Source organism: Heterodontus francisci, chromosome 31 (assembly GCF_036365525.1).
Source record: "Heterodontus francisci isolate sHetFra1 chromosome 31, sHetFra1.hap1, whole genome shotgun sequence".
Taxonomy (NCBI): Eukaryota; Metazoa; Chordata; class Chondrichthyes; order Heterodontiformes; family Heterodontidae; genus Heterodontus; species Heterodontus francisci.
The window spans coordinates 60,376,378-60,398,700 of record NC_090401.1 but is presented as its reverse complement, the minus strand read 5'-3'; the positions used below and the strand labels follow the sequence as shown (position 1 = coordinate 60,398,700).

At 45.5% G+C, this 22,323-nt stretch overlaps 1 protein-coding gene across 10 annotated transcripts in view; it reads left to right on the top strand.

Annotated features, from left to right (window-relative positions):
* The first annotated feature begins 16,438 nt into the window (after nt 1-16,438).
* The window catches only part of ahdc1 (AT hook, DNA binding motif, containing 1), a 158,905-nt gene continuing 153,020 nt past the window's right edge, over nt 16,439-22,323 (top strand). For 6 of the 10 annotated variants that reach the window (XM_068011719.1, XM_068011730.1, XM_068011727.1 and 3 more), the window contains exon 1: nt 16,439-16,507. The gene's annotated coding sequence lies outside the window, so the exon portion shown is untranslated. Of the gene's footprint in view, nt 16,508-16,605; nt 16,650-17,657; nt 17,732-22,323 lie in introns of those variants that run through there. The other 4 variants (XM_068011724.1, XM_068011723.1, XM_068011721.1 and 1 more) reach the window with 3 other exon arrangements.

Here is a 22,323-nt window from a genome sequence, read left to right as displayed (position 1 = left end):
AGGTATCACTCCAACCAGTGGAGAGTTTTCCCCTTAATTCCGTTGAATTTAATTTGCTAGATTGCCTTGATGCCACTCAGTCAAATGCTGTCTTGATGTCAGATGTAATTCTACAAGTGTATCAAATGATATGCAAAAGTTGAATACCAGGAAACAACATAGCTGGTATACATAATGTTACATTAGGTTTATGAAGATGTTAAAAATCCACAGACTCTGTGGAAATGTGGTTTCAATGGTTTGGTCGTTTCACATAATGACCGCATGTGTAGGTGAACGCGAAAAGGCTGTTCAGCTCATCCAACTAACTCTATCAACCAGTTCATGTTTCAGGACAAGTCATATGACTCACTGTCATCCAACTTTTGTCATCCTTAAACCTGCTACTCCTTGATGAATCAGAAATTGGTCTAATCCATTTATAAATGCTTACTCCAAGCCAATTATTTACTGCACTAGATGGCAGTCTATTCATTCACTATTCCTCTATAGCTAGTTTTACCTTGTGGCTACTGCAGCTTATAATTCTACTTCTCGTAAAGCATAAACAGCTTGCATTTATGTCGTGCTCCTCAGATAGAATAACCCACCTTTATTCCCACAGTTACAAAATAGATCTCAACTTTTAAAATTTGTAGATAAATGCTGAACATGATTGCCTCTCTTGGCATACCACATTCTGAAGTTGTTGCTTTGTTAAAAATAACTGTTTCAGATTTGGCTCATTCTAAATTCTTATGATATATGAGGCAGCAGAAATTTGTAGTTTCAGGACACTGTTCTGGGAAGTGGAGGAAGCAACGGCTTACACTGAAGATCAAAAGGAGCAACTTTTGCTATCTGCCCTCCAGTGATGGAGCACCTTGTAACAACAGCAATCAATCCTTCTGTGATCAATAGCCATTTGCCTTTTGAACTTCAGGTCCTGCTGTAGGCTCACAGCAGAACCTACAACTGTTTTTGACAGATGTTGGTTCTATTGGGCCTATCAGGGTGCTTCTGGCCCTAGAGCCAGGGTAGCTCAGCAAGGCTCTAAAGTGCTGCCACAATGTAATGGGCTAGCAGAAGAGGCCAAAACCCTTCCCCCTGCCCACTGCCACTGCACCCCCCTCACCTCCCCTTTTCACTCATACAATTTGTTCATCATTCAAGATTTTGCCATTTTCCAACTACCCCACCTGTTCCACCCCACCCCAGCTCTCTCCTCTTGCCATTCAGCTGAAATTTCTCTTCACGTACCATTCTTATCAGGCAATTTCTAGGCCAGACTGTTGTCGAGGGCTCCTACCTGCTCTCTTAAGCTGGGAATGTCACAAGACACGAGGACCTGATAAAAGGATTGGCATTCTGTTTTCAAACAGGTTAAATATTTTAAAGCATTATTGCACTGAACCAGACAGTAATGTTGAAAAATATGGGGAAATTTGAGTAGGCTGTACGAGGCAATATCATGGGACTAACTTCAAAAATAGAAGACTGGTCTCAAGCTGCGAAAATTCAACCCAGGCATGCCCCAGACGATTATATACATTCTTAACTGTACATTCTTCGCTGGAGGTTGCTGCAGAGTTTGTAGACTTATTTCCAGGCTTCACTCTTTCAAATTTTACAAACTGACTGGAGATTTTGTGGTGTTTCATTTTCTTTTTTTGTTCCCAATGATTTAGCTCCAATGGTTTTAAAAATGAAAACTGCTGTACCTTGTTGGCATTGCTGCTTTACTTCCTCTACGTCAGTCCTTTTTGTAGTTCATCTTATTCCATGTTGTCCCTGTTGAAAGTGCCTGGAACTCCTGGTGTTTTGTATGGCACATTTGAGATTAATGGACTTGGGAGTTAATGATTTTAGTGTCTGCTTTTAATAAAACAACCACCATATTTCTGGGTGAATGAACTTTCTTTTACAGGCTGCAGCTGAGTTTCTGTTAAGATTTCCTTCAAAACCTTCTGGAGTGCAGGAATTTCTTTCTTAGGACAGTGGTAGAATGTGCATGCACTGGGTTCTTTGATTCACAAGAGCCACCTTTTGTTTTATAATCCATGTCACAGCATAAGTATCCATTTAAACCATTTATGCTCTGATGCGCCCTTTGAAACCTATTCTTTGTTCAATACCTTTTGCTTTTCTGAGCTTCTATCACTTCTTATTGTGATAAACATTTGCTCCAATTTAATGTGTGACAAAGCTCTCTCTGTCTATTACTACAACAAAGACTTGCATTTATATAACACTTTTCAAAACCTCAGGATGTCCCAAAGCACTTTACAGCCCAATGAAGTACTTTTGAAGTGTAGTCACTGTTGTAATGTGGCAACCAATTTGTGCACAGCAAGATCCCACAAACAGCAATGTGATAATGACTGGATGATCTGTTTTTGTGATGTCAATTGAGGGACAAATATTGACCAGGAACACTGGAAATAACCCCCCTGCTCTTCTTCGGCATGCTGCCATAGGATCTTTTGCATCCACCTGAGAGCACAGATGGGTTCTTGGTTTAAATGTTTCATCCAAAAGACAGCACCCCTGAGACTGTAGCTCTCCCTCAGTACTGCACGCAGTGTCAGCCTAGACTTCTGTGCTTACAACTCTAAAGTGAGACTTGAACACATAACATTCTGGCTGAGAGGTAAGAGTGCCTCCAAGTGATCATAACATGATAGAATTTCACATTCAGTTTGAGGGTGAGAAGTGTGTGTCTAAGACTAGTGCTTTAAACTTATATAAAGGCAATTACAAGGGTATGAGGACAGAGTTGGCTAAAGTGAACTGGGAAAATAGATTAAAAGGTAGGACAGTAGAGAATTAGTGCTAGACATTAAAGGAGATATTTCATAACTCTTAACAAGAGTTAAAAGACTTTGAGTCATAGCTGACACGTATTAGAACACATTATCAATTCTTTAATTTCGGTCTTTATTCCCAATTATATCAAGGAACATAGAAACAGGAGTAGGCTATTCAATCCTTCGAACATGCTCTGCCATTCAGTTAGATCCTGAGTGATCTGTACCTCAACTCCATTTAGCTGCTTTGTTCCGTATCCCGTGATACCCTAACATAAAATCTATTGATCTCCGTTTTGAAAGTTCCTATTGTCCCAGCATCCAGAGCCTTTTGGAGCAGAGAATTCCCGATTCCTACTAACCTTCACGTGATAAACTGCTTCCTAATTTCACCCCTTAAATGGCCTAGCTCTAATTTTAAGATTATGTCCCCTTTGCTCATGATTCCCCGATCAGAAGAAATAATTTCTCTGTATCTAACCTATTGTATCCTTTTTAACATTTTAAGTACCTCAATCCGATCAGCTCTCAATGTTCTATACTCAAGAGAATACAAGGCAAGTTATTTCAACCTGTCCTCATAATTTAATCCCTTAAGCCCCGGTATCATTCTGGTGAAACTGCACTGCACCCCCTCTAAGGTCAATCTATTTTTCCTGAAAAAACTAAATGCAATATTCCAGATGGGGGTCTGACCAAAGCTCTATACAACTGAAGTATACCTTCCTCCCTTTAGTAATCCAGTCCCCTTGAGATAAAGGCCAACATTCTATTAGCCTTTCTGTTTGTTTTTTTTTGTGTCTTTTTACAGGCTTTTAGCAATTTGTATACTTGGACTCCCTCTGTACTCCTCTACATTCTCGAGTTGCTCACTATTTAGAAAAGAATCTGATTTATCTTTCTTAGGTCTGAATTGAATGACCTGTCATTTCCCACATTGAACTCCATCTGCCACAGTTTTTCCCACTCATTTATCAATCTATGTCCCTTTCCAACTTCCTGTTCCCATTTGCACTACTTACTGTCCCTGCTAATTTAGTGTCATCTGCACAAACGTGGTTATACAACTCTCTATTCCTTCCTTCAAGTCATTAATAAATATAGCGATAGGTTGAAGCCCCAGATCAGATTTTTGGGAACACCTTTGTAAGACATTTTATTAGATTTCCTTCAACAATTATTATATTTTTTCCTTGCACTTAAATCATTCTCTCCTTAGTTTCTCTGAAACTTTTTAAAAGTTCTTCTAGAACTTTCATTTTTTGGAGCTATTTTACTTCATCCAATTAACTCTTCTTGAACGATATTATTTTCTTATACTTTGACTTCATTTTTATCTGTGCTGAACTTTATGAATGTCTCACTACAACACAGAGAACACAATTTCTTGGGCTATCACATTTATTTGACTTTTGCGTACAAATGTTGCAGTATTGCCCAATCTGCTCAAGCTCCCAAGTGATCATAACATGATAGAATTTCACATTCAGTTTGAGGGTGAGAAGTGTGGGTCTAAGACTAGTGCCTTAAACTTAAATAAAGGCAATTACAAGGGTATGAGGACAGAGTTGGCTAAAGTGAACTGGGAAAATAGATTAAAAGGTAGGACAGTACAGAATCAGTGCTAGACATTTAAGGAGATATTTCATAACTCTCAGCAAAGATATGTTTCTTTGAGAAAGAAAGGCTCTGAGAAGGATGCACCATCTGTGGCTAACTAAGAAAGTTAAGGATATCAAATTGAAAGAAAAAGTATACAATACTGCAAAGATTAGTGGTAGTTCAGAAGATTGGATAGATTTTGGAAACCAGCAAAGAATGACTAAAAAATAAGGAGGGAGAATGAGTACGAGAGATAGCTAGCTAGAAATATAAAAACAGTTCATAAGAGTTTCTACAAGTATTTAAAAAGGAAAAGAGTAACTAAAGTGAGCGTTGGTCCCTTAGAGGGTGAGACTGCGGAATTAATAATGGGAAACAAGGAAATGGCGGAAGTATTGTACAAGTATTTTGTGTCTGGCCTCACTGTAGAAGACACAAATGAATTCCAAGAATACTTGAAAATCAAGAGGTAAAAGGGAGGGAGGAACTTAAAAACAGTCACAATCACTAGGGAAAAATATTAGAACTAAAGGATGACAAGTCCCCTGCACCTGATGGCCTGCATCCTAGGGTCTTAAAATAAGTGGCTGCAGAGATAGTAGATGCATTAATAATGAGTTCCGAAGAAGGATCACTGACCTGAAACGTTAACTCTGCTTCTCTCTCCACAGATGCTTGCCCGACCTGCTGAGTATTTCTAGCATTTCTTGTTTTTATTTCAGATTTCCAGCATCTGCAGTATTTTGCTTTTATTATAATAGATGCATTAATTGTGATCTTCCAAAATTCCCCAGATTCAGGAAAGGTCTCAGCATATTGGAAAATCCCAACTGTAACACCGCTATTCAAGAATGGAGGGAGACAAAAAACAGGAAACTACAGGCCAGTCAGCCTAACATCTGTCATAGGGAAAATGCTAGAATCGATTATTAAGGAGGTAATAGCAGGATATTTAGAAAATCGTAATACAATCAGGCAGAGTCAACCTGGTTTTGTGAAAGGGAAATGGTGTTTGACTAATTTATCAGAGTTCTTTGAGGACATAACAAACAAGGTGGATAGAGGAGAACCTGTGGATATGTGGACATGGATTTCCAAAAGGCATTTGATAAAGTGCCACATCAAAGGTTACTAAACAAAATAAGAGTTCATGGTGTAGGGGGTTAACATATTAGCATGGATAGAGGATTGGTTAGCTAACAGAAAGCAGAGAGGAGGGATAAATGGGTTATTTTCTGATTGGCTAGTCGTTATTAGCGGAGTGTCAAAGGATCTGTGCTGGGGCCTCCACTATTTACAATCTATATCAATGACGTGGATGAAGGGACTGAATGAATGGTAGCTAAATTTGCTGATGACACAAAGATGGATAAGAGAGTAAGCTGTCAAGAGGACGTAAAGAGGCCACAAAGGGATTTAGATAGGTTTAGACAAAAATTTGGCAGATGGAGTATAATGTGGGAAAATGTGAACTTGTTCACTTAGGCAGGTAGAATAGAAAAGCAGTATATTATTTTAATGGAGAGAGACTGACGAACTCTACGGCACAAAGGGATCTGGGTGTCCTGGCACATGAGTCACAAAAGATTAGTATGTAGGTACAGCAAGTGATTAGGAAGGCAAATGGAATGTTGGCATTTATTGCAAGGGGAATCAAGTATAAAAGTAGGGAAGTATACCATCTACAAGGCACAAGTCAGGAATGTGACGGAATACTCTCCACTTGCCTGGATGAGTGCCACTCCAACAACATTCAAGAAGTTCGATGCCATCCAGAACAAAACAGCCTGCTTGATTGGCACTGCATCTACCACCTTCAACATTCACTCTCTCCAACATCGATGCACAGTGGCAGCAGTGTGTACTATCTACAAGATGCACTGCAGCAATTCATCAAGGCTCCTTTGACAGCACCTTGCAAACCCGCAACCTCTACCACCTAGAAGGACAAGGGCAGCAGATGCATAGGAACACCATCACCTGCAAGTTTGCCTCCAAGTCACACACCATCCTGCCTTGGAACTATATTGCCATTCCTCACTGTTGCTGGGTCAAAATCCTGGAACTTCATTCCTAATTGCACTCTACCTACACCACATGGACCACAGCGGTTCAAGAAGGCAGCTCACCACCACCTTCACAGGGGCAATTAGTGATAAGCAATAAATGTTGGCTTAACCAGCAACGCCCACATCCTGTGAAAGGATTAAAAAAAGTGTTGTTACAGCTGTACAGAGTATTGGTGAGACCACATCTAGAGTACTGTGTACAGTTTTGGTCCCCTTACTTAAGGAAGGATAAAATTGCATTAGAAGCAGCTCGGAGAAGGTTCACTCGACTGATTCCTGGGATGAAGGAGTTATCTTATGAGGAAAGGTTGGATAGGTTAGGCCTCTACCCATTGGAGTTTAGAAGAATGAGAGGTGATCTTATTAAAATATATAAGATCCTGAAGGGATTTGACAGGATGGATGCTGAGAGAATGTTTCCCCCTATGGGGGAGTCTAGAACTAGGGGACACAGTTTAAAAATTCGGGGTCTCCCATTTAAGACTAAGTTGAGGAGAATTTTATTTCTCTGAGGTCATTAGTCTGTGGAATTTTCTTACCCAGAGAGCACTGGAGGCTTTGTCATTGAATATATTCAAGGCTGAGTTAGATAGATAATAAAAACAGAAAGTGCTGGAAATACTCAGCAGGTCTGGCAGCATCTGTGGAGAGAGAAACAGAGTTAACGTTTCAGGTTGATGACCTTTCATCAGAACTGGCAAAGGTTAGAAATGTAATTGGTTTTACGCAAGTAAAGCGGGGGGAGGGGGGGGGGTGGTGGGAAAGGAAAGAGAACAAAAGGGAAGGCGTTGATAGAACTGAGGGCAGGAGAGATTAACTGACAAGGGAGGTCATGGGGCAAAGAGAGTGTGCTAATGGTGTGGTGAAAGACAAAGCATTAGTACAGAGAGAATGTTAATGACAGAATAATGAACAGCTCTGTCCAAAAGCACAAACATGAAAAACACAGAAGGCAGGCACATGGTAAAAAAATTATGAAATAAAATAAAAATAAAAGGGTCCAGTCATGCTCTGAAAGTATTGAACTCAATGTTCAGTCCGGAAGGCTGTAGAATCCTAATTGGAAAATAAGGTGCTGTTCCTCGAACTTGCATTGATGTTCACTGGAACACTGCAGCAGGCCAAAGACAGAAATGTGGCCAAGCAACCGGAATTTCAGGGTCATGCTTTCAGACTGAGTGGAGGTGTTCCACAAAGCAGTCACCCAATCTGCATTTGGTCTCCCCAATGTAGAGGAGACTGCATTGTGAGTAGCGAATACAGTATACTAAATTGAAAGTGTAAGTAAATCGCTGCTTCACCTGGAAGGAATGTTGGGGCCTTGGATGGCGAGGAGAGAGGAGGTAAAAGGGCAGGCATTACACTCCTGCTTTTGCATGGGAAGGTGCCGTGGGAAGGGAATGAGGTGTCAGGGGTAATGGAGGAGTGGACCAGGGTGTCGCGGAGGGAATGATCCCTTCGGAATGCTGACAGGAGAAGGGAGGGGAAGATGCATTTGGTGGTGGCATCATGCTGGAGGTGGCAAAAATGGCGGATGATGATCCTTTGAACGTATAGGCTGGTTGGGTGGAAAGTGAGTTATTTTGAGTTAGATTGATTTTTGATTCACAAGGGAGTCAAGGGTTATGGGGGCAGACAGGAAAGTAGAGTTGAGGCCACACTCAAATTAGCCATGATCTTACTGAATGGTGGAGAAGGCTCTCGGGGCCGAATGGCCTACTCCTGCTCTCAATTCTTGTGTTCTTTCCCCCCCCCCCCCCCCATTCTTCCACCTCCATTCCAAAACAAGGGTCATAATAGAAACTTTTGTAAGAGTTATTTAATTATAATCCTTGGGAAAATACTGAAGATATAAACAGAGTTGTGGTCCATCTAGCCTATCCGGTGCAGTTGTGATGCCTTATGCATCACAATTCATATACTCCCTACCCACCAAGAGCCAAGTAATCCCTTGAAAGAGGCAAAAAAAATTCCTCTATCGCCCACCTAGGAATTAGACCAAAACTAGTCCAGGAGACCGCAATAATTACCACTTGTACAACTCGGCACCTACCTCTTGCATGATACGATCTCTATCCCAACTAAGAACCAGTCCAGCTCTTTATGAAAGCAACGAGCTAGAACTCACCATGTGATCTAGTATCTTGTTCTATACGTCTACTATTCTCTGGAAAAATCTATCTAGTTCCACCCTTTCATAACGTATAAACCTGACCCCTGGACCTCCCCAACTTTATTCTAATGGAAATAATTTCTCAATGCCAACATAATCTTGTCTCTTCATTATTTTATAGACTTCAATCAAATCACCGTAAATCTTTGCTTTTCTGCCAAATGCAGACCAAGCTATCGAGGTAGAAAAGGTATTTTGAACTGGGAATCAATCCTGTGGCCCTACTGTGAACTGTTTCCAAAGCCTCAGTATCACACATCATGTGGGAGGATAAAATAAAGCTGGATAGAGTATTCTAAATGAGGCCAAACCAAGGCTTTGTACAAGGACAACATGGCAGGTTTCATTTTATATTAAATAGACTTGTGAATGCAGCCCAGTATCCTGTTTGGTTTAGTTATAGCTTCTTGATCATGAACCTTTAGAAAGTTAGGACCTATGACACCAAGGCCTTTCTCTACCAGCTTCTGCTCTTTTCCCTGTAAGGTTATGTGTAGACTTAGTGTTGGTGCTACCCACATGCATAACACTGCACTTGTCCAAGTGAAATACCATTTTCCAAATGCGAGTCCATTTCCCTGACAGATCAAGATCTGATTGAAGTTGTTTACTCTATTTCCCAGTCTGAAAACTCAAAAATCTCCATCAGCTACAAATTTATTTCCCTTAACACTTATAGCTAGGTCATTAATAAAGATCACTAAATAGCAAAGACCCTAACACTAATATCTATGGGGCAACACTGGAAACCTGAGTCCAAGCAGCTCCACAGGTATTGACAATGGTTATGTAGCCACTTCTTAGTCCACCATAACTGCTTCCCAATAATACCACAAGATTCTACCTTCCACAAATAATCTATTATGAGTTACCTTGTCAAAGGCTTTCTGAAATTCCAGGTAGACTTGTGTCTATCAAGTTACTCTTATCTACTCATCCATTGGCTGCTTCAAAAAATTCAATCAAATTGGTAAGACATAATGTTCTTTCTAGAAGCCATAGTGGGTTTGCCTGATGACTCTTTCTATCTTGGTGATGGAGCATCTCTTATGATCTCTTTGAGCAACTTACCTCTAACTGAAGTCAACCTACTGGCCTATAGTTCCCTGGTACTGCCTGGGAGGTGGTGGTGCAGTGGTAATGCCATTGGACTAGTAATGCAGAGGCCTAAGCTAATGCTCTGGGGACATAGGTTCAAATCCCACCACGGCAGATGGTGAAATTTGAGTTAATTTAATAAATCTGGAATTAAAGAGCTAGTGGTGACCATGAAACCATTGGTCATTGTTGTAAAAACCCATCTGGTTCACTAATCCCCTTTAGGGATGGAAATCTGCTGTTATTACCTGGTCTGGCCTACATATGACTCCAGACCCACAGCAATGTGGTTGATTCTGAAATGGCTTAGCGAGCCACTCTGTTCAAGGGCAATTAGGGATGGGCAATAAATGCTGGTCTAGCCAGTAATGCCCACATCCCATAAATGAATAAAATCCTTTTATAAAAGGAAGGGTATCTGGGGGGTAAAATTAGATCCCATTTCACCATTTTCCAGATGGAAAAAGGGTGAAGATATGTTCAATTCAGCAGCCCAACCTGCCAGAGCCGAGCAGTGTTGAAAACACAGCCAACACCATGTTGGATTGGGTGCAGCATAAGCATCCCTACCAGCTGTGTAAAACAGACCTCTTGAACATGTTGCTAAAGAGCCTAATGCCTAAACTAGAAATTGGTTTCGCCTAAATGCAGCAGACAACTGGTATCCTCTGTGAGATCAATTTGTCATGGTCCAGCCGACTGATTCATTGGGCATGTGCAGCAAGCACTGCAGCTGGATCAGACTTCAATGTGGACACGATATAATTTTCAAGTCCCTGTTTCTAGGGAGCGATTAAAGGGGCTTGCAAAGCACATGACCCTCAGGTGGATGCCATCTAAACCGGCATTTGGTCAATTCTGAGGTTCCTTATTCTCGCTAGAAAATATCCACATCTGTTCGAATATTTTCAATTTTGTTGTTAGCAAAGCAACATTACTGGTAATCCAGTGTCATCTACAGAAATAAAGACTGACGCAAAGTAGTCATTTAATATCTCTGCCATACCCTGAACTTCCACTCAAAACCATCCTAGAGGATCTTACTTTCATCCTATACAGTCTTAAAGGGTCCTTAACGGAGCTAAAATAAACTTTTATCATTGCTGCTGCAAATGTCTCCTTTCCTCATCTCCATTGACCTTTTAGCTACTGGTTGTTTGGTCCAGAAAGAATGGTCTGGATATTCCTGGATACAATCACACTCGTTGAGTGGAAGGGGATCCTGCTGGGCATAAAGAAATTTTATAATAATCCTTAGCATGCAGGATGAATACATTCCCAAAAGCAACAAGCTCAGAATAATTGAATATGATCGTAAATGGGTTAACAAATTAAACATGAGATAAAGAGGGAAAACGATGCATACAAATGTGCAAGGAGAAAGGACACACTTGTCCCTCGAGTCTTTCCCCTCCTCCCCCCTCCCATCCCCACCCCTCATGCCCTTCCCCTTCCTCTCACCTCTCCCCTCCCTTCACCCCTCCTCTTACCTTCCCTTTCTCTCTCCCTGTCCCTCTCTCCCTTCTTGCTTTCCCCTCCCCTTCCCCTCATTCTTCCTCCCCACCTGACCACCCCCATTCCACTCCTCTCTTGCTCCATGCCCTACCTCTCCCTCCCCTCCCCTCCTCTCCTTTCCTCACTGCTCACCCTCTGTCCATTCCCCTCCTCATTCTTCCTCCCCTCCTTCTCCCTCATCATCACTCCTCACCCCTTTCTCATACACCCTCCCCTCTGTCCACCCTGTCTCCCCTCCCCAACCACCCTTCTCTCCCTTCCTGTCCTGCCTCTTCCCCTCCCCACCCTCTCTCTCCCTGTACCTCCTCACTCCCTCCCATCCTCCCTGCCTCTCCCCCCTGTACCTCCCCCATCCTTCTCCACCCTCTCTCCTTGTAGCCCCCCCTCTATCCTTCTCCAACCTCTCTCCCTCCTTGTACCCACTCTCTTCCTCTCCACCTTCTCTCCCTCCTTGTACCCCCTCTCTTCCTTTCCACCTTCTCTCCCTCCTTGTACCCCCTCTCTTCCTCCCCACCCTCTTTGTACCCCCTCTCTTCCTCTCTCCCCCATCCCCCCTTGAACCCCCTCTCTTCCTCTCTCCCCCATCCCCCCTTGAACCCCCTCTCTTCCTCCCCACCCTCTTTGTACCCCCTCTCTTCCTCTCTCCCCCATCCCCCCTTGAACCCCTCTATCCCCCCTCTCTCATGCCATCCCCCCCTACACCCCTCTATCCCCCTCTCCCATCCCCCCTTACACCCCTCTATCCCCCTCTCCCATCCCCCCTCTCTCCCCCATCCCCTCCTACACCCCTCTATCCCCCTCTCCCATCCCCCCTCTCTCCCCATCCCCTCCTACACCCCTCTATCCCCCTCTCCCATCCCCCCTCTCTCCCCATCCCCTCCTACACCCCTCTCCCCCCTCCCCCTCCCACTACACCTCTCTCCCCCCTCACTCCCCCATCCCCTCCTACACCCCTCTCCCCCTCCCACTACACCTCTCCTCCCCCCTCCCTCCCCCATCTCCCTACACCCCTCTCTCCCCCATGCCCCCTACACCCCTCTCTCCCCCTCCCCCCACACCCCTCTCTCCCCCCTACACCCCTCTATCCCCCCTACCCCCAACGCCCCTCTCGACCCCCTCCACTACACCCCTCTCTCTCCCCCCCTCCCCCCCAAACCCCTCCTTCCCCATACAGCCCTCTCTCCACCCTGCACCCCTCTCTCCCCCCAACCCCTCCCGTCTCCCCGACACCCCTCTCCCCCCTACAACCCCTCTCTCCCCTACACAGTGGCACAGTGGTTAGCACCGCAGCCTCACAGCTCCAGCGACCCGGGTTCAATTCTGGGTACTGCCTGTGTGGAGTTTGCAAGTTCTCCCTGTGTCTGCGTGGGTTTCCTCCGGGTGCTCCGGTTTCCTCCCACATGCCAAAGACTTGCAGGTTGATAGGTTAATTGGCCATTATAAATTGCCCCTAGTATAGGTAGGTAGTAGGGAAATATAGGGACAGGTGGGGATGTGGTAGGAACATGGGATTAGTGTTTTCTTTTGGGCCTCCTTATCTCGAGAGACAATGGATACGCGCCTGGAGGTGGTCAGTGGTTTGTGAAGCAGCGCCTGGAGTGGCTATAAAGGCCAATTCTGGAGTGACAGGCTCTTCCACAGGTGCTGCAGAGAAATTTGTTTGTTGGGGCTGTTGCACAGTTGGCTCTCCCCTTGCGCCTCTGTCTTTTTTCCTGCCAACTACTAAGTCTCTTCGACTCGCCACAATTTAGCCCTGTCTTTATGGCTGCCCGCCAGCTCTGGCGAATGCTGGCAACTGACTCCCACGACTTGTGATCAATGTCACACGATTTCATGTCACGTTTGCAGACGTCTTTATAACGGAGACATGGACGGCCGGTGGGTCTGATACCAGTGGCGAGCTCGCTGTACAATGTGTCTTTGGGGACCCTGCCATCTTCCATGCGGCTCACATGGCCAAGCCATCTCAAGCGCCGCTGACTCAGTAGTGTGTATAAGCTGGGGGTGTTGGCCGCTTCAAGGACTTCTGTGTTGGAGATATAGTCCTGCCACCTGATGCCAAGTATTCTCCGAAGGCAGCGAAGATGGAATGAATTGAGACGTCGCTCTTGGCTGGCATACGTTGTCCAGGCCTCGCTGCCGTAGAGCAAGGTACTGAGGACACAGGCCTGATACACTCGGACTTTTGTGTTCCGTGTCAGTGCGCCATTTTCCCACACTCTCTTGGCCAGTCTGGACATAGCAGTGGAAGCCTTACCCATGCGCTTGTTGATTTCTGCATCTAGAGACAGGTTACTGGTGATAGTTGAGCCTAGGTAGGTGAACTCTTGAACCACTTCCAGAGCGTGGTCGCCAATATTGATGGATGGAGCATTTCTGACATCCTGCCCCATGGTGTTCGTTTTCTTGAGGCTGATGGTTAGGCCAAATTCATTGCAGGCAGACGCAAACCTGTCGATGAGACTCTGCAGGCATTCTTCAGTGTGAGATGTTAAAGCAGCATCGTCAGCAAAGAGGAGTTCTCTGATGAGGACTTTCCGTACTTTGGACTTCGCTCTTAGACGGGCAAGGTTGAACAACCTGCCCCCTGATCTTGTGTGGAGGAAAATTCCTTCTTCAGAGGATTTGAACGCATGTGAAAGCAGCAGGGAGAAGAAAATCCCAAAAAGTGTGGGTGCGAGAACACAGCCCTGTTTCACACCACTCAGGATAGGAAAGGGCTCTGATGAGTGTAAGATTAGTGTAAGATTAGTATAAATGGGTGGTTGATGGTCGGCACAGACTCGGTGGGCTGAAGGGCCTGTTTCAGTGCTGTATCTCTAAACCCCTCTCTCCCCCCCTCCCCCCTACACCCCTCTCTCCACCCTCCCCCCTACATCCCTCTCTCCCCCTCCCCCCTACACCCCTCTCTCCACCCTCCCCCCTACATCCCTCTCTCCACCCTCCCCCCTACACCCCTCTCTCCACCCTCCCCCCTACATCCCTCTCTCCACCCTCCCCCCTACATCCCTCTCTCCCCCCCTCCCCCCTACACCCCTCTCCCCCCCTCTCTCCACCCTGCCCCCTACATCCCTCTCTCCCTCCCCCCTACACCCCTCTCTCCCTCCCCCCCTACACCCCTCTCTCCCTCCCCCCTCACACCCCTCTCTCCCTCCCCCCCCACACCCCTCTCTCCCTCCCCCCCCACACCCCTCTCTCCCTCCCCCCCTACACCCCTCTCTCCCTCCCCCCTTATACCTCTCCCCCCCTACACCCCTCTCCCCCCTACACCCCACTCTTCCACCTGCACCCCTCTCCCCCCACCACATCCCACTCCCCCCCTACACCCCTCTCCCCTCCTACACCCCTCTCCCTCCCCCACACCCCTCTCCCTCCCCTGCACCCCTCTCCCCCCCAAGACACCCCCTCCTCCCTCACACCCCTCTCCCTCCCCGCTACAGCCCTCTCTCCCTCCCCCTTACACCCCTCTATCCCTCCCCCCTACACCCATCTCTCCCTCCCCCCTACACTCCTCTCTCCCTCCCCCTTACACCCCTCTTCCCCTCCCCCCTACACCCCTCTCCCGCTACCCCCCCTAAACCCACCCCTCTCTCACTCCACCCCCACACACACCCCTCTCTCCTTCCCCCCCTATACACACCCCTCTTTCCCTCCCTTCCCCCTGCATACACCCCTCCCTCCCCCCTACACCCCTCTCTCCCTCCCCCCCACCTCCACTCGCCTCTCTCCCTCCCCCCTACACACACCCCTCTCTCCCTCCCCCCTACACACACCTCTCTCTCCCTCCCCCACTACACACACCCCTCTCTCCCTTCCCCCCCTACACACACCCCTCTCTCCCTCCCCCCCTACACACACCCCTCTCCCTCCCTCCCCCCCTACACACACCCCTCTCTCCTTCCCCCCTACACACACCCCTCTCTCCCTCCCCCCTACACACACCCCTCTCTCCCTCCCCCCTACACACACCCCTCTCTCCCTCCCCCCCTACACACACCCCTCTCCCTCCCTCCCCCCCTACACACACCCCTCTCTCCTTCCCCCCTACACACACCCCTCTCTCCCCCCTACACACACCCCTCTCTCCCTCCCCCCTACACACACCCCTCTCTCCCTCCCCCCTTACACACACCCCTCTCTCCCTCCCCCCCTACACACACCCCTCTCTCCCTTCCCCCCCTACACACACCCCTCTCTCCCTCCCCCCCTACACACACCCCTCTCTCCTTCCCCCCTACACACACCTCTCTCTCCCGCCCCCCCTACACACACCCCTCTCTCCCTTCCCCCCCTACACACACCCCTCTCTCCCTCCCCCCCTACACACACCCCTCTCCCTCCCTCCCCCCTACACACACCTCTCTCTCCCTCCCCCCTACACACACCCCTCTCTCCCTTCCCCCCCTACACACACCCCTCTCTCCCTCCCCCCCTACACACACCCCTCTCCCTCCCTCCCCCCTACACACACCCCTCTCCCTCCCTCCCCCCCTACACACACCCCTCTCTCCTTCCCCCTACACACACCCCTCTCTCCCTCCCCCTACGCACACCCCTCTCTCCCTCCCCCCTTACACACACCCCTCTCTCCCTCCCCCCTCACACACACCCCTCTCTCTCTCCCCCTTACACACACCCCTCTCCTCACACCCTCTGTCCACCCCACCATCCTCTGTCCATCATCCCTCTTCCCACCCACATCTGTCCATCATCCCTCTTCCCACCCTCCCCTGTCCATAATCCCTCTTTCCACCCTCCCATGTCCATCATCCCTCTTCCCACCCTCCCCTGTCCATCATTCCTCTTCTCACCCTCCCCTGTCCATCATCCCTCTTCCCACCCTCCCCTGTCCATCATCCCTCTTCCCACCCTCCCCTGTCCATCATCCCTCTTCCCACCCTCCCCTGTCCATCATCCCTCTTCTCACCCTCCCCTGTCCATCATCCCTCTTCTCACCCTCCCCTGTCCATCATCCCTCTTCCCACCCTCTTTTCCATGTTCTGCTTCCTTCCCCTCTGATCGATTCACTCCTGCCTCAATCTCCACACCTCTCCCCCCCCACCAACCACCCCAGTTCCCCCAATCTCCTTTATGTAAATTCCCCATTTCCCCTCGATAGGTCCCTCTCACACTTCCAGCCATGTGGTGTTGCTGCCGCTGCTGCGCATGCTCGGCAGATGTTGCCAGCGCGGCTGGACGGCGCATGCTCGCTGCCGGCAGCCGGGGCGATCAGTCGGAGGTTCGGAGCCGGGCGGAGGCTGCAGGTAAAAAGCGCTGCTCACCTTTCACCCGAAACCCTGTAACCCCGCGACTGGCCACCAACAAGACAGAATATCGCAAACATCAAGCTGCATGTCTGTTTGATATTGATGTATCATTTCCAAATTGCATCTTCTGCTTTGCAGGGTGGGGGAATTGGGCTTGGGCATTGAAATGCGATGCCTGATGCTTGTAAAAATGTCAGCTTTTGCAATGCTGCTTTTATTTTTGCTGGAATGCAGCATTGTGCCTTCGGAAAACTGCATGCGTGCTGGAGCTTTAAAGCCGCAGCGCCGTCTCTGCCTTCGGATTGAATTCGCAGCTTGAATTAGACTGAACTTGCGAGCGCTCTTTGCGAACACTCGCCTGTCACTCCGCCTCTTGGCTGCTCGCTGCATTTTCATGGCGCCGGCGACTGTGGGGTTTCGCTCTCGCTGCTCGGAGGCGGAGGGGCAGCGAAGCAAATTCAAGCTCACAGGGTGTGAGAATTTTTTTTTAACTTTTTTTTTGTACCGTTAAAACGTCTGATCAAAACCTTTTTCGAAATTAAATGCATTTTTGAAAAGACGACTTTGGTTGCATTGGAGTCAGCTGTCGGATTATTCTTGTTCAAAGATGCTGCTGTTGCCATAATGAAATACCTGGCAAAACGCTACTAACAGTAACCTTGTAGCATCCGGATAGCAGATGATGCAATATCACTTTACTTGGCTACATCACAATTCTTGTCTCACCTGTATCCTAGTATTTGTCTGAGCCCCTCATCTGATTGGCAAAACACAACACTGGCAGTGGAAGGTAGGAATTGAGGTGGTGATAACAGACTGAAACTGTTCCAGTGGGAGATGTACAGCTGTATGGAGAGACTATAGTTTAATATTTGGACATGTACAGTAAGACTCAATTGGACAAATGATGGAGCAACTGTCTAGGAATATATTGCAGTGTTGGCCTGATGTCTGTAAACCCATGTTGCTTCAGTCTTGTGCCTCATTAGAACCTTTTGATTATGCTGTGGCCTTGTAACATACACAGCCAATTGTTATATACAATGTATATAGCATGTAGAGCAGTGTTAGTAGTATCTGTTTTACATTTTATCTGCCCTGTTTCAGTCTGTAATCATTTTAATAATATTTCAGCAGTAGCAGGAACACAGTGCTGTCCTTACTATACTTTACATGACACCAGGAAGGATTGCAATGGCAGTGTTCATCTATTGCTTCCAGGTAGGTTACTGAAGGTTATGCTAGCTCGGGGTGACCACCATAGGGTCTGAGACAGTCTACAGCATTCATGCAAAATGATGACATTGCTTATGTGAGTTGAAATATTCAGCCATTAGCTTGTACTGAGCCTGTCAGTGCCACATGATTTGTCTGTACAAAGATCTTTGTCTGCTGTTGGTGCTGGTTTTGTCTTGTATAATCTTTCCTGCAGACAATTGTGCCATATTTTGTTGCAACTGGAAACTAAGAAATTAATTTAGCTAACCTGATTTCCATACAGTTTTTAACCTATGTATCTTCAATGTATGCATTCTTGTTGCCTGCAGTTAATGTTGCATTGCCACACTTTTATTTTTATCTGAGTACAGTTAGCTTCTGAATAAAATTGCAAAATATTCAGGTTTGAAGCTACAGCCACAGTCGGAATTGCAAGACCAAGAGCCAATTGATCATGTCTATTCTGGCGGAATGCTAGAAATCCTGAGTTATATCAGGTGCATAGATAAGAGAGTTGACTGAGAAGAGGATGTGTTTGTTTGTTGAAGCATCATCTTTAACAGATAAGCACGTCCTCTCTCCTTTGTCTATCCAGCCATGGATGGAGTATAAAGTGAACTTTTTGGTGTACGGCATGTCAGTCATTTCATAAATATTATAGTATTTTATTATAAACTCTGGAAGCAGTATATGCTCCAATTCATCCAGGAACAGTATCTGACCTAGGCCGTGGTGAGGTCTCTCCTCCAGCCTCTCTCTCCTTCAGTGTTGCTGATAAAAGAGTGACTGGACACAGCATTAAGAAACTGGGGAATTTAAATACTTATATTTAAAAGAAAATTCTATGTCCGTGTCCAAAATTTGCATAGTTATGTGTCTACTCAATTATGTATGTTTTATTCAGTTCTGTGTCGAACATTGCACTGCACAGTGATCCTGGCACACACTTATGCAGTAAGTAATTGATAATGTAAAGATTCTTTTCTTGGTTATGACGGATGATTGCATAAAGCCTTTCCTGAAAAGGTGGTTGTGTGTGAGTGTACATATGTGTGTATATGTATCTAAAATTATAAACTAGATTGTGGCAACATTGTCTTGTGCTAGATCAGCCTCCCCTTTTCCCTCTTTAAAAATGTTGGGCAGTGGTTGATATTTGGGCTTTCTCTATGTTGTATTTCTGTTTTGTGGAGAAATGAACAAATCATAGTCTGAAGTTGAAGTATTCTTGTGCATCTAATGTTGGCAGTTACACAATGGTTTTGGCAGAGAGGACTGAGGCAGATTGTTTGTTTATCTTCTCATCCAGGAAATGATACGTGGGACTTGATCAAAAAGTGGGAGGAAAATTCTTTTAAAATCTTTCTTTTTAAAAAAAAAAATTGCCTATCCTTTCCTAATCTGAGCAGCAAATAATGGTATTGCCATGGAATGAAGAATTCAGAAAAGTGGTTTCTTGTATACCAAAACACTTCTGCTGTCGCCCATGTTAAAGGAGTTGTGTCTTGTTCATTTTTACCTGTTTGGATCTATATGTATATTTTAATTTTTCAGGAATATTCTCATCTCATGGCATTCAAGTGAAAGTTTGTGCTTTTGAAGTTCAGTCATATTGAATTAGTAAAAATGTTCTTTTGAAAGTTAAGCAAAAATGTGGGAACAGACTGTTCCTTTAATACTCCCACTGACTGAGCATGGAGTAGCCAGGAAGTGAACTGGTGCAGCATTCCTCGCACATCCCCGTGCAGTGTATGTGTCTGGATGTCATTACATCAACCTTGCAGAAAGTAAGATTCAAGAGAAAGAGAGAGAGAATCTATTTACTAATGTTGTGCTTTGAATTTAGTGGAGTTTTTTTCTGCAGGAAATCTGCTTACATGCAGTAGGGTTTGAGAACTGTAATGTTCAATGCTAATTAAATTTAGTTCAGTGTATTCCAATTCAGATCCATTCGTATTGGTCTAGACTTTGTAATTATAACGCCCTTGCTGCTCCCTCCCTTTCTATTTTTGGGTTATAGATGGGGAAATAGAAAGGAAGGAAAAGCAGTCCAACGACAGCATGTTGAGAGGTTTGACATTTGTGGATGTTCACAAACACTGCAGCCAGCTGTGGTAGCATTTAGATGCTTGCCCAATGGAATGTCCTTTCCCTCTGCCCTGTTTACTCACCTGATATACAGACAGAAATTGATGGGAGGGAACAGATTAGCTGGTCCATCAAGGCTGCCCCACAGCATGATGGTTGGAACATTGTAGCTAAACGCTCCTTCTCTCCCCATTACCTACCCACCCAACTCCACATGCCTCCCCCACCACCATCACCACCTCACACCCAGCCCTGCAACCTTGGCCAATAAGGGGGGGAAATGTCCTTTCTGAAACCCCCCTCAGGTGATCAAAACCAGTCCAGGAGATCGCTTGAACTAAGTGTTACCTACAAAGACACTTAACTTCTATATATGTTTTTAAGGAGCCTGCTCTGAGCAATAGTAACTCAAGAAACTAACTGCACACACAGCGAGTTGTCACTGCCATAACCCACAGCACATGTTCATGACCACATGAACCATTTCAGCAGGGATAAAGGTGTGATATTTTGGGGACTGTGGTTGAATTGTTAGTTGTCTGCATTTGCATGTGTAAAATTAGACATACAACATTCTTTAGTGTACATTTGGATAATGTTTAAATGATTACAGCTTTGAAGCAGCATGAATGTTGATTTACTTTGTAGGTGTTTTTGCTTTGGCAAATGTATGTATCCTCAAAATAACTATAACGTTTCTGATACTTTAGTACATTATAGTCAGCTTGTATCTTAATGGAGTATAAATAAATACATCAGGTTTATTTCATGCACAGTGATGCAGCATATTTGTACAATATCTCATCGACCAAGAGAGCTATGTCTGAATTGTAGAGCTGATACTGACTACTCTTAAATGTTGGCCAGATCACTAGGCACAGCACTGAGAGTTAATAAGGTGCCTTGATGATGGAAAGGTAGACAAATTGACATATCGTGCTACCTTCTCCTAGTGGGTGACCAGAAGTGGTATACATGTTGCATGTGGAAGCTTGCTAGGTTCTGTCCTTCCTAGCAGTTGGACTTACCTTTGTGCTTGGGAATAATGAACACAGGAAAACTGATAACAATTAAATCCCAAAATAATTCAGTTATTGAAGGTGAATTTAGTCCAGGTGATGCTAGGGAATGGGAGACGGTTACTATTGCCCCCAATAAGCACCCTAAGCACAACTACATGGACTTGATACAAATTCTGTCTTTGTAATTTGACTTAGTAATGTAATTTAATTCAGACCTCGAAGTACACTAGACTGTACCACTTCTCCTTGTGATCTGTTTGAATGAGTTTGCTGATTACAGACATTGTGCTGCTTGGAAACAAGATTGTGACTGCTCAAACATTAAGTAGTACTTCTATAGCCAATAGAAGTGACTTTTAGCCAGTCTGTTTGGCCAGTCAGTTTGGATTCCAAAGTTGAAAGGTCAGTTTGTCAAGACATTTTGCTTCAGATTTGGGTTTTATCTGTATCTGTGTTTCTTTTCAATGGTGCCATTTAAATATGTATCATAACCGATCTGCGTGGATCCTGACTTCCATGTTGGTGCTTCAGATCCCACAAAGACTGGTGATGCAACTTTAGTAGTGTTGCCATGGGAAATTCCCGTATGCTTTGAGGCTTTGTGAGCCAGATATAAATATTTTTTGTGCCTTCTAGTCTGAATCTTTGTATTTTTGGTCCCCGTATTTAAGGAAGGATATACTAGCATTGGAGGCAGTTCAGAAAAGGTTCACTAGGCTGATTCCTGGGATGAAGGGGCTGTCTTATCAAGAACGGCTAAACAGGTGAGGCCTTTATTCATTAGAGTTTAGAAGAATGAGAGATGATCTTATCAAAACATGTAAGATTTTAAGGGGGTTTGACAGGGTAGATGTTGAAAATATGTTTCCTCTGGTGGAGGAATCTCGAACTAGGGAACATAGTTACAGAATAAGGGGGCACATATTTAAAACAGATGCGAAGAAATTTCTTCTCTGAGGGTAGTGAATTTCTGGAATTCTCTACCTTGGAGAGTTGTGGAGGCTAGGTCACTAATTGTATTTAAGGAGGAGGTAGATAGATTTTTGAAATCTCGGAATCGAGGGTTATGCAGAGCAGGCCGGAAAGAGGAGTTGAGGCCTGGGACAGATCAGCCATGATCTTATTGAATGACGGGGCAGGCTTGAGGGGCTGAATGGCCTACTCCTCCTGCTCCTCCTTGTGTTCTTGTGTTTTGAGGCATAGAAATAGCTGGCTAATTTAAATATTTGTTTCAAGCCAAGGATTTGTCTTACAATATATGAGTACAAATCCAAAGTTATTTCATAATAGTGGCTTACTGTAGTCAGAGATGCAACAAAATGAGAGTCTCATGTTAATAGCATAACTTGTATTTGTTCAGATAGATTGCTAGCAAATGGAGGAATAGTCATCCAATGCTTCCAACTCCCTTTAAATGGTATGAAAATTCCAGTGGGTCACCTGTTGTCCAACCTAACAACCCCTGAATTACTATATTTTTTAAAC